Source organism: Protomyctophum bolini, assembly GCF_963924005.1.
Source record: "Protomyctophum bolini genome assembly, chromosome: 1".
Taxonomy (NCBI): Eukaryota; Metazoa; Chordata; class Actinopteri; order Myctophiformes; family Myctophidae; genus Protomyctophum; species Protomyctophum bolini.
Genome location: NC_137862.1, coordinates 49,613,524 through 49,627,193, shown reverse-complemented (window position 1 = coordinate 49,627,193; position 13,670 = coordinate 49,613,524).

Sequence of the window (13,670 nt, the reverse complement as noted above, 5' to 3'; positions counted from 1 at the left end):
TTAGCAGGCAACAGTGCAGCACTATCCCTCTCTCTGTTTCTGGCACAACAGCGCCCCTACTGGTACTCATAGTCATATACTGGTGCTCATTAACGAACACATGAGTGCCTGCAATGGGAATACCCCACCACAATGGCACATTTGTATTCAGGCTCCATCTGTCGTGTAATTTCTCCCTCTACACGAACTAGAATTCTATCTATTTGAGACAGAAACGGCGGAGCACACGGCAGGCTTGTAGACTGCAGTCAAAAAACACCGGACGGTCAGTTGAATGAAAGCACCAGGCAGAGAGAGATGAACTGAAGTGTAGAGTTGACCATTTTATTGCAACCGAGAGCCAAGACAGAGAGCAAGACAGAGCGCTTCCCCGTAGGCCGTTGTCAGCCCACGGGAGCACACAGCACAGACTAACCACGCTTGTGGCTAGCCTCCTAAGACTCCCTAAACCTTGCATTTTACAGGACATATATACCGTGGTTTTGCATAGACACAGATATACGGAGGTGGAGACTGAAACTTTACATACCGGTATACATCAACATATTGCCACTTGGTAAGCAAAGGTCTCTCCTGGATACAATAGAATGCTAAATTTCCTATCACACCTGGCCAGCTGGCTACTTCCTGGCAGACCTACTTAGCATCACCTTAGCAGTGACCAAATGTATCAGTGGAACATTTCTTTAACAAACTAATTATATGAATTATTGATCCCAGATACGACATGAACAACACATACAGTAGGTGGGTGAACACGGACATTGCTGTTCCTTGACTTGTTTTTCAAGAAAAATTACAATGTCCTTGAAGCTTGCTCTTCGGCTGTGGTTCTCCTGGAAATCACATACCATAGTTCTCTATTTGTCTCTTAGGCGGTAAGGCAGCTTCTTGATGATGATCAATAAATTAGAAGGCATATCAAGCTCATGCATGTAGTTGACATCTTCCATGGCATTACAACATCCTCGTAGGAAGAGACTGTATGCTTGCAGAGCTTTAGTGTCATCAGTTTCTATTGACGGCCATGAAAGAGCCGATCTCCACATAGGCTGTAGAGATTTTATGCTCATTGCCAAAATGCTCCTTCAGTGAAGACTTAGCCTTCCTGTATCCTCTGTCTGACATGTGTAGGCAACTCCTCACAAGTTCCCTTGGTTGTCCTTGGGTATACTGTTCCAGATAATATAGACAATCTGTGGGATTTGGGCTCTTGGTTTCGATGTTATGTTCAAAGGATTTTTATAAAAGTATGATATTGAAGTGGGTCACCAGTGAATTTCCTTCTTTGGCATAGCAGACAGACAAATTGTTGAATGAGTAGGGCTGTGATTTCGTTTTGTTTCTCCATGACAGAATAGATATTGTTGCTTTGTTCAACTGGACCTCTGGTGCCCATCTGGCTTGCCACGAGTGCTGTAGTGCGAGGCCGGACGGCCGGATCCACAGCTCTGCCTGTGGCAGTGCCTGCTGGTGCTGGTGCCCCAACATCTCTCTCTGGTATTGGGTTTGCTGTCAGTGAATAGACCGGAGCCACAGCGCCACCTGTGGTTGTTATAATTGGAGCTGGTGCCTGTCTGGGTTGTGAGGGGACCTGTCCTGGAGTGGGTTGTGCATGTGATGTGGAAACAGCTGCCTGCTGTCTCTTCTCTCCGTCTCTTTGTGCAGCAAACATGACCAAAAAAGGGAAATGAGGGATCCAGATGAACTCAAAAGGGTTTATTCCATCCAGGTTGAAAACAAAATAAAAAAACTTTTGGCATATAAACTGTAACTTAGAATAATTTAGAAGGAGGTGCAGAGCAACAAAAAACAGACGTAAAAAGCTGTGAACCTCCAATCAACTACACCTGGCCCTCTGATGGCCAGGTTTTTATGTCCTCTCTTCCATGTCTGTATAGAGGGTGACGAAGCACACTAATTACAGGGACGTTATAGACATGGCATGATGGCACATACATGATGTGATGTATGTACCAAACATTTGGTACATGCATCACATGCATTACATTACAAACTATCATCACACATACAACGAGTGGGACAACATCACCTGGTCGTTGAGGGGCAGGTCCTGAACGTAACGTTGCTGTTGGGTTCTGGGCCAGGATGAGTGTTTTCCTACATGTGTGGTGAAAACAGAACCACCCGGTCTTCAACGTTTTTCAAACCAAGGAAATTAAGCAGGGACCCCCACTATAAAGTATATACATGATATGTATTGTGTTGCAGATTAAACTTTTCTATATAGACTTGTTTGATAGCACTATATCACGAGTAAGACGCGCAAACGCGGGAAGAGCGAACGCAGCTCGTACATATTTGGGTTTTGGACGTATAGCTGCTTTGGGGACTCCTTATATGGTGCCCCTTTTGTGCCCATATATGGAGCTGAGTGGACCTGGCCCCTTTTGTGCCCATATATGGAGCTGAGTGATTGCTGATGCAACACACTCCATATTTGGATAGCGGGACAGACAGACAGACAGACAGACAGACACACAGACAGACATGATCTGCTAGGTCTCATAGTAAGTGCTCAGTGCGTTCGCAATTAGTGTTGATGCGTATTGATGATTTAACCATGCACTTAAACAATACTTAAGTAAGTAAACTTGCTCTATACATGGTCTCACGTTGTGAGTTTGTAGATTGAAATTATTTAAAATTAAATTATCCTCAGATTAGGGATGCTATGGTTTTTAATCAGTAAAATAAAGAAGAAGAAAACAAAGAACTATAAATAGAGAATTGTTTGCATATTCTTACCAGGTTTTTTACAGATTTGTTTGATATTTAAACCCTAGCAATGCAGAGGCAGAGCAGAACCATATCCACTTGTTGCCGATCACACTGGGACGAGGACTCTAGCTAGGATTAGAGGACTTCTTTTGACTTTGAGAATTTTACTCAACAGAAGTTATTTTAGCCCTAATTCACATTATGATATTTAGCTGCTTGACTTGGGAATTATCCTTTATTCTACTTTATTATTATCTAATTTCGACAATTTGTGTTGATTTATATACTTATCTATATATCTTTCTAACTTGCATTTTTCTGCCAAATTCTTAAACCTTTTTGGAGAATTATTGGAATTAAGAATACTCATTTTGCCGTACTCATTTGGTCTTTCTATCCACATTTCTTGGGGAGTAACGTTTGTGACAGATGAAATCATCTTTGAGTGACACATACTACTACGCTACTGGCGTCCCCAGAAGCGAGTTAGGCTCTGGGACGTACAGTATAGCGCATAAGGGCAACGGCAACGTCAAATATACCTGACGGGGTGGTTTTCAAGGTTATAACAAATAGAAGCCAATGCAATTTTTATTGAATCTGCACACTGTCAACAATTGCAATAATACATTATTGTGATTTGCATATTGTGCACAATTGGACGTGTTTGACATACCTGTACATACTGTATAAGAGCAGCAGGGTGAGAAAGGTGATGGCACAACTCCACTTCAGTGTCCACCGCTGGCACCTTGACAAAGGCCTCATGACCGTGTCCTATTGGCTGCTGTCCCCACATGCACATAGACATTTCATTATAAGACTAAATAAGAGTGGAACTAGAAAAGGTCTGTAAGGTCAGGAGACAGGAACATTTGTGACGTTTGGAACAAAATTTGTAGAAGTCTAATTGCGTTTTTTTGCTAAAATGTGCCAAAGTGGCGCTATGGAGGACCACAATGGAAACAAGCCTAGGCCCTATAGGGGCTTGGCCCAAAGCCTGTTGATAAAGTATTCAATCAATCAATAAATAGCAATATAGAAAAAGAAAGGTTTAATTTTACTTAAGATTAATAAAGACTTAATAATGACTGTTTGTAATAATATATTTTTTCATATTATATTTTATATATTATATTTTAAATCATATTTGATTTAACTGGTACTACCCACTCCCCACTGACTACCTGTGAGTGGGGAGTGTTGGCTGATGAATGAATATCAACATCCTAATACTGGGGGGGTCAAATTATGACAGGCAATTCCTGCTGTCAAAATATGACCCCCCCAGTCAAAAAACACTTTGTTTGAAATAGACACTCATTGAAGAAATATCAACATCCTAATACTGGGGGGTCAAATTATGACCCCCCCAGTCAAAAAACAAAGAAGAATCATTTTACCTTTTGTGTGTTTGTCTTTTCCACCTGTCCTGCTTTATTCGACTGTGTTATGCGGCATGTAAAAACTATTCTGACACGCCTATGTCTCAACCTGATGGGCGGCCCATCTTTTTTTTCATAACCCGCCCTTCCTGTCCTTAGACAATATATTAATAGAGACGTCACCGGATTCCTCCTCCCATCCACTTGCATTGAGTTGCTCACCCTGCAGTGCATGAGGCATTCTTCCCAGTTGTAAACGGGGCATTCTGTCATATTGTCATGTTTCATATTGTCATGTTGAGATAGGATCCAAAAGGAAGCACGCACATCTCCAGAAATTCTACAGGTGCTGGTCAAAAATATATACGTATGATGAAAAGGAAGGGATGTCCGCACACTGTTTCTCTGCTCCCAGGAAAATGTTATTGGTACAACGTTTTTCCCTAATGGTACTGATTGAGGGTATAGCTACTGGGACAAGAATCGGGATTTGATCACCCTGGCTGGGTCGCCTGAGTGAGGGGTATGATGTTCGAGAGACCCGAGACCCTGATGACCTTGGGATACAACACTGAGGATACGTCCCAGGTGCATACATGCGATGTTTTTTGTTATAGTTCTTCTATTTATAGTGACTCATAGGAATAGACTATGTGACAACCAGGTATAGTCTGGTGACCACCGGAGAGACGGGTCACAGCCGGAATGTAGACGGCACCCGGGTGAGCAGTATGGGTTAGCGCCCCAGCCTGCGTCCTCCGTGAGGAGGAAGCCTAAAAACCCTCGGTGAGGCCTTTAGGAGGGCCATTATTATCCACCACTCCTGAACGAAATGCCTGGTGCTGTTAGTCTGGTGCAACGCACAGGTCCTGGGCCTGGTGAGATCAGGAGTGGACCTGGTGAGACGTAGGAGGGGCCCGGACAGGAGTCAACCCACAGAGCCTAGCTAGTCCTTCCATGCACCAGAAGCGTACCTCCCAGCCCTGGCAGAGTAGTTCTGGAGTAGTTACTTCCAATAACGTGTGGCCTTGGTCTTTCCCTAATGGGACTGATCGAGGGTAGCTACTGGGACGTAAGTCGGTACTTGATCACCCCAGCTGGGTCGCCTGAGTGAGGGGTATGATGTTCGAGAGACCCGAAACCCCGATGACCGTGGGATACATCACTGAGGATACGTCCCAGGTGCATCCATTCAATGTTTTTTATTATAGTCACATTTTAGTCACCTGGAATGTGTTAGTGTTAGTCTAGTTTTTGTCGACTAAATGTCATACGATTTTAGTCGACTAAATCTACGGTTGATTTAGTTGACTGAAATGTATTTTGTCGGGCCAATTGATACCGTCGTAATGACGTAATGACTAATGACCCTTGTCCACTAGTCCCTTCCTAACATTATAGTCTATAGTCTAACATTTTTCGTCTTAGTTTTAGTCAACAAAATCAACATTGATAGTTACCCAGCGAGCATGTGGGCCATGCATATGCTACATATATTCCATGTTTGGGATTTCAATAAATGCGTCTTTAATATCAGTACAGTTGCAGGAGAAAAAGGTGAATGGGTGCGTAGCATACTCGAGAGCTATACACATTAGGTTATTACAGTAGGCCTATATAGACTGATGGCCTCTCAGAGGACGGAGGAGACAAGTTATACAAGCTAAACTAGCTTTATTGTCACCGTAAGAAAGTATGCATTATGCTGCTGGAACAATAGAATTACCCGAGAGTGTAATTTTATAGTAATGCAGTGTCGCAATAGTTTGACGCAAAGGTGCCTAACCCTGATCAGAGGTGTAGCGCCTAAACCCCCTTATTAGGTGTTATACTGGTTGCCAACAGCCAGGGTTGAAGTTATGACGTGTGCTCCAGAAAGTGTAGTGTACTTATGTTACATATTATAATAAGTCAAAAGAATTTACCGGTAGACAATGAGGCGCCCTCCAAACACAGTCTAAAAACTGTTTGCCTCTGCATGTCAGCAACACCTGCACCTGATTAGGACCAGGTGCAGGTGTAACCATGGTAACCAAGGCCTTGATTGACAAGTCCTTCAATGACAGCACAGAATAGATGCATGGCTCAAATGGCTCTTACACACCAGCCCTAATTGCTACTGAGAGCAATTCTAAAACAAACAAAAAATACAAAGAGCCATTTGAGTCATTTGTCATGGTCATTTGAACACATAGGCATACCTATACAATAGGCAGAATGTCTTTTTTTTTTTACTTTACCAGCAATACCAATTATTGTGGCCATAAAAATGCCATATCGGTATCGGATCCGTCTCAAAATAATACAGATTATTTCATCGGATTTCACCAGCAAAATATAAATAAATGAAAAACAATTCTACATTTAATTTGTGTACTCATCTCATTCAGTAGTCATTCAGTTGTGAAAACAGACACTTGGAAAACAGACACTTGCCATTTATTGATTGATTGAATACTTTATTAACAGGCTTTAGCCCAAACCCCTATAGGGGTATAATATCGGAATCGGTCAGAATTGGTGTCGGCAGATATGACCCTCGGAGATCGGATATCGGTGCTAAATCGTGCACCCCTGCTAAATATATATATATGGTGTCCAAATGGGAGGAATAAAACCGTCCTAATTAAATCTAAAGTATCACACAGATTTGTTTTATTTTGACTCATTATGATGGTTCGGTGGGACCGTGGGAGGGGCGATTATGAGATTATGAATTCACAAAATGTGACAAAAATATTCACACCAGAAAGAGACCAGAGAACTATTATTTCAGAAAGTTGCCATGAAACCGACAAATTATTAAATGAGATGTGTAAAGTCAGATGTGCAGTTGTGCAGATAGAGAAAATCAGGCTTTTTTGCTCTTTCTTTATACTTGTGGGTATGAGTATGAGGTCAGATCAAAATAGCCGTCATGTAGGCTATTATGGTCAATTTGTGTGAAGTCTTACACAGCATGCACGTGACGTTCTTGTAAGTCGTAACATTGCTATGGGGGTTCCAACTTCCTCAGGTTCAAATAAATCCTAATCCTAATAAGTCCTAATAAACCCCAGGAAATTACATCTGGCCACAGAAGATCACAGGATCTACTGAATGTGAAGGTAGCCTACTGGGGGAAGGCTTATACTGTGTGTATAGGCTCAATATGTCAGTTTGTCACATTCAGTAGATCCTGTGATCTTTTGTGGTCAGATGTAATTTCTTGGGGTTTATTAGGACTATAGTAAATAATAAAATAAATCGCCATAATATTTTGTAAAAAAATACATATTTAGCCCCATGCTCGAATGCCCCGAGAAAAAAAGTTATCCTCGTTTCTCATCATTTTGGACCATGGGCTATAGTCCATATCGTACGGCATACTATAGCACGCCGTTTTTCATCATTTTTGAGGATTTGAAAAAAATGAAAAAATGAAAAAAACGATGGGTTATAGCCCATGTTTTTTGAAATTTTGAAAAAAAAGTTATCCTCGTTTCTCATCACATAAATAGAGGTAATTCGAAAATGTTATTTTTGTACTTTTGTGTTTCTCTTCTTTATATATTACTTTACTGTTGAAATGTAAAATTAACATTTCAACGAAAGGACCTGTAAATGACAACACAAAAACTAAGGCACTGGTGTCGTACTTCTGGTTTACCGGAACGGGGTGCAACTCCCTGCAGTCCCCTGCTCAATTTGTTGTATTTACATGGTTCATTGGTCCATGGATCTCAAGGATAATTTTTTTTTTCAAAATTTCAAAAAACATGGGCTATAACCCATCGTTTTTTTTCATTTTTTTCAAATCCTCAAAAATGATGAAAAACGGCGTGCTATAGTATGCCGTATGATATGGGCTATAGCCCATGGTCCAAAATGATGAGAAACGAGGATAACTTGTTTTTTCAAAATTTCAAAAAACATGGGCTATAACCCATCGTTTTTTTCATTTTTTCATTTTTTTCAAATCCTCAAAAATGATAAAAAACGGCGTGCTATAGTATGCCGTACGATATGGGCTATAGCCCATGGTCCAAAATGACCAACTTTCAACTAGTAATGCTAGTTGAGCTTAATTTACTGCTATTCTAGCAGTGGCTCACAGCCTCAGCCTGACTACCTCAAAACTCTAATTGTCGTAGTGGTTAAGGTGTTGGCTTTCCACGTGGGAGACCAGGGTTCGATTCCCGGCTGTTGCACTATCATACAAAAGAAGACCTCAACAGTGTAAGCGCGCAGGGTCCGGCCCATTCCTCTCTGTTATGTCATATGACGAGCATTTAACTTTTAATATCACAATTATTGTAGCTAATCTTTAACTGAATCTGGAAGTATTCCTTTATTAAATGATTCTTCATAGTCTGGAATTGTAACTGATCAATTTTCTTTTGTGACTTTCGCCTTTATTTTATATGGAGGGACAGTCAGTGGTGTAAACTTTATTTATATAGCACATTTCATACATAAAATGCAACTCTGTCACATTCTGTCTCTCCCTCAGTCTCCACACTGGCCTCCCAAGGCTCCCATATCCCATTCCAGCACACCCAGTTCCATTTACACACCTGTCAACTACCTAATCAGCCCAGCAGTGAACACTTCTCCAATCAACCTGCTCACTATAAAACTGGACTCAGTACAAACACTCATTGTCAGTTCATAACCTGTGTCACAGATGTCCTGCCTGTTCATGTGTTGACTTTGATGTCATTCTGATTCATGCCTGATTCCTACCTGCATTCCCCTGTGTAAGATATCTCGTAATTCTTTATTAAATACTTTATTATTATACTCTAGTTTGTTGTGACTTTGCTCCTGGGTTCAACTCTGTCTGCATCCTTGACAACTAAAGTACTTCACATATTAAACTTTATTTATATAGCACATGTCATACATAAAATGCAACTCAAAGTACTTCACATGAAAATAAAATAAAAAATAACAAGCAGCGGAATGCCAGAAACAAAAAGTAGGTCAATCTACAATTAGCAAATAAAAATAGCAATACAAAACTAAAACATTAAAAATGGTAAGGAAATTTGTATTGGATAATACATTTTAAATTGATATTATTAGATATTCAACTTTATTGACATTTATAATTAAATTGGTGTCTTTACACTGTAGAATCCATTGTTGTTTGTTTCTGTTGCTTAACTCTGTTGCTTTAACTACATATAAGTGTCTATTTGTTTGTCTCTAAATGTTTTGATGAATTGAACAATGCCCTTTGTTCAATTCATGCCATACTATAGCACGCCGTTTTTCATCATTTTTGAGGATTTGAAGAAAATTCAAAATTTCAAAAAACATGGGTTATAGCCCATCGTTTTTTGAATTTTTGAAAAAAATGTTATCCTCATTTTTCATCATTTTTGAACATGGGCTATAGCCCCTACCGTACGGCATACTATAGCACGCCGTTTTTCATCAATTTTGAGGATTTGAAGAAAATTCAAAATTTAAAAAAACATGGGTTATAGCCCATCGTTTTTTGAATTTTTGAAAAAATGTTATCCTCATTTTTCATCATTTTTGAACATGGGCTATAGCCCCTACCGTACGGCATACTATAGCACGCCGTTTTTCATCATTTTTGAGGATTTGAAGAAAATTCAAAATTTCAAAAAACATGGGTTATAGCCCATCGTTTTTTGAATTTTTGAAAAAAATGTTATCCTCATTTTTCATCATTTTTGAACATGGGCAATAGCCCCTACCGTACGGCATACTATAGCACGCCGTTTTTCATCATTTTTGAGGATTTGAAGAAAATTCAAAATTTCAAAAAACATGGGTTATAGCCCATCGTTTTTTGAATTTTTGAAAAAAATGTTATCCTCATTTTTCATCATTTTTGAACATGGGCTATAGCCCCTACCGTACGGCATACTATAGCACGCCGTTTTTCATCCATTTTGAGGATTTGAAGAAAATTCAAAATTCAAAAAAACATGGGTTATAGCCCATCGTTTTTTGAATTTTTGAAAAAATGTTATCCTCATTTTTCATCATTTTTGAACATGGGCTATAGCCCCTACCGTACGGCATACTATAGCACGCCGTTTTTCATCATTTTTGAGGATTTGAAGAAAATTCAAAATTTCAAAAAACATGGGTTATAGCCCATCGTTTTTTGAATTTTTGAAAAAAATGTTATCCTCATTTTTCATCATTTTTGAACATGGGCAATAGCCCCTACCGTACGGCATACTATAGCACGCCGTTTTTCATCATTTTTGAGGATTTGAAGAAAATTCAAAATTTCAAAAAACATGGGTTATAGCCCATCGTTTTTTGAATTTTTGAAAAAAATGTTATCCTCATTTTTCATCATTTTTGAACATGGGCTATAGCCCCTACCGTACGGCATACTATAGCACGCCGTTTTTCATCATTTTTGAGGATTTGAAGAAAATTCTAAATTTCAAAAAACATGGGTTATAGCCCATTGTTTTTTGAATTTTTGAAAAAGATGTTATCCTCATTTTTCATCATTTTTGAACATGGGCTATAGCCCCTACCGTACGGCATACTATAGCACGCCGTTTTTCATCATTTTTGAGGATTTGAAGAAAATTCAAAATTTCAAAAAACATGGGTTATAGCCCATCGTTTTTTGAATTTTTGAAAAAAATGTTATCCTCATTTTTCATCATTTTTGAACATGGGCAATAGCCCCTACCGTACGGCATACTATAGCACGCCGTTTTTCATCATTTTTGAGGATTTGAAGAAAATTCAAAATTTCAAAAAACATGGGTTATAGCCCATCGTTTTTTGAATTTTTGAAAAAAATGTTATCCTCATTTTTCATCATTTTTGAACATGGGCTATAGCCCCTACCGTACGGCATACTATAGCACGCCGTTTTTCATCATTTTTGAGGATTTGAAGAAAATTCTAAATTTCAAAAAACATGGGTTATAGCCCATTGTTTTTTGAATTTTTGAAAAAGATGTTATCCTCATTTTTCATCATTTTTGAACATGGGCTATAGCCCCTACCGTACGGCATACTATAGCACGCCGTTTTTCATCATTTTTGAGGATTTGAAGAAAATTCAAAATTTCAAAAAACATGGGTTATAGCCCATCGTTTTTTGAATTTTTGAAAAAAATGTTATCCTCATTTTTCATCATTTTTGAACATGGGCTATAGCCCCTACCGTACGGCATACTATAGCACGCCGTTTTTCATAATTTTTGAGGATTTGAAGAAAATTCAAAATTTCAAAAAACATGGGTTATAGCCCATCGTTTTTTGAATTTTTGAAAAAAATGTTATCCTCATTTTTCATCATTTATGAACATAGGCTATAGCCCCTACCGTACGGCATACTATAGCACGCCGTTTTTCATCATTTTTGAGGATTTGAAGAAAATTCAAAATTTCAAAAAACATGGGTTATAGCCCATCGTTTTTTGAATTTTTGAAAAAAATGTTATCCTCATTTTTCATCATTTTTGAACATGGGCTATAGCTCCTACTGTACGGCATACTATAGCACGCCGTTTTTCATCATTTTTGAGGATTTGAAGAAAATTCAAAATTTCAAAAAACATGGGTTATAGCCCATCGTTTTTTGAATTTTTGAAAAAAATGTTATCCTCATTTTTCATCATTTTTGAACATGGGCTATAGCCCCTACCGTACGGCATACTATAGCACGCCGTTTTTCATCATTTTTGAGGATTTGAAGAAAATTCTAAATTTCAAAAAACATGGGTTATAGCCCATCGTTTTTTGAATTTTTGAAAAAAATGTTATCCTCATTTTTCATCATTTTTGAACATGGGCTATAGCCCCTACCGTACGGCATACTATAGCACGCCGTTTTTCATCATTTTTGAGGATTTGAAGAAAATTCAAAATTTCAAAAAACATGGGTTATAGCCCATCGTTTTTTGAATTTTTGAAAAAAATGTTATCCTCATTTTTCATCATTTTTGAACATGGGCTATAGCCCCTACCGTACGGCATACTATAGCACGCCGTTTTTCATCATTTTTGAGGATTTGAAGAAAATTCAAAATTTCAAAAAACATGGGTTATAGCCCATCGTTTTTTGAATTTTTGAAAAAAATGTTATCCTCATTTTTCATCATTTTTGAACATGGGCTATAGCCCCTACCGTACGGCATACTATAGCACGCCGTTTTTCATTATTTTTGAGGATTTGAAGAAAATTCAAAATTTCAAAAAACATGGGTTATAGCCCATCGTTTTTTGAATTTTTGAAAAAAATGTTATCCTCATTTTTCATCATTTTTGAACATGGGCTATAGCCCCTACCGTACGGCATTTGTAAGTGTAAGGCTTAATTGGGTCGTCCACTCACAGTTAACAGTCTTTGTATTGAGTTTGTGCTTGAAATGTAGGCCTACTGTAATTCTGCAAACTGTTAATAAATATTTCAATCAATCAATCAATCAAAATTGACATTTCAACTATTGATCAGACGCTGTGCATTGACGACACCTAGTGGTCATTCATTTTAATTGCATGCATGCAGAGAAATCACAACATTGTGAGACGCACTGGGTCGTTGCCATGTTTTGCCACGGAAACCAGCGACCTGCCTTGTGTAAGTAAGTAAGTACATTTTATTTATAAAGCACCTTTCTTAACAATGTTACAAAGTGCTGTACAGTGACACAATAAAATCAATCATAATTAAAACAGGACAGTACAACAAGCAAATAAGAACAACATAATCAAGTCAAATAAAATCAGAAAAATGTTCCCGAAATAAAAACGTTTTCAGTGGACGAAGCCAGGCTTGATACGAGCAGACGTGGCAACGCGATCGAAACACAGGGGCAATCTCCCGTTGGCCGAGAGGTTGGAACTCACGGGCCAATGGGAGCCTGTGTCGTGTAATTTCTCCCTTTACACTGACTATAATTCTATCTATTTGAGACAGAAACGGCTAAGCAATACGGCAGGCTGTAGGCTGTAGTCAAAAGCACCGGACGAATGAAGGCAGGCAGAGAGTGTTCTGAAGTGTAGTGTAGAGTCGATCATTTTATTGCAACCGAGACCAAGACAGAGAGCTTCGCCATTGTCCCTGAGCCTGGAGCTCAGGGACTCCCTCGTACTGAAACGCTGCCGCGGGCCAGTTTAAGACTCCCTAAACCTTGCATTTCACAGGACATATATACAGTGTTTTTGCATAGACACAGATATACGGAGGTGGAGACTGAAACTTTACATACCGGTATTCATCAACATATTGCCACTTGGTAAGCAAAGGTCTCTCCTGGATACAATAGAATGCTAAGTTCCCTATCACACCTGGCCAGGCCAAGCTACTTGACTAAGGCCCACGACACCTTGACTTTAAATATTCAAGACAGGCCTCTGCAGACACAGTGACTGCAGATAGTGACAGTTGACTTATTTAGCATGCCCTTAGCACAGTGACCAAATGTATAAGTCGCACATTTTAACATGGCTTATATATGAATATCATGAAATATAGATACCACACCTGCATGCTTTTGGGCGGCCAATAAGGGCAGGGGTAAAACAGAGAGAATTGTTCCGGAT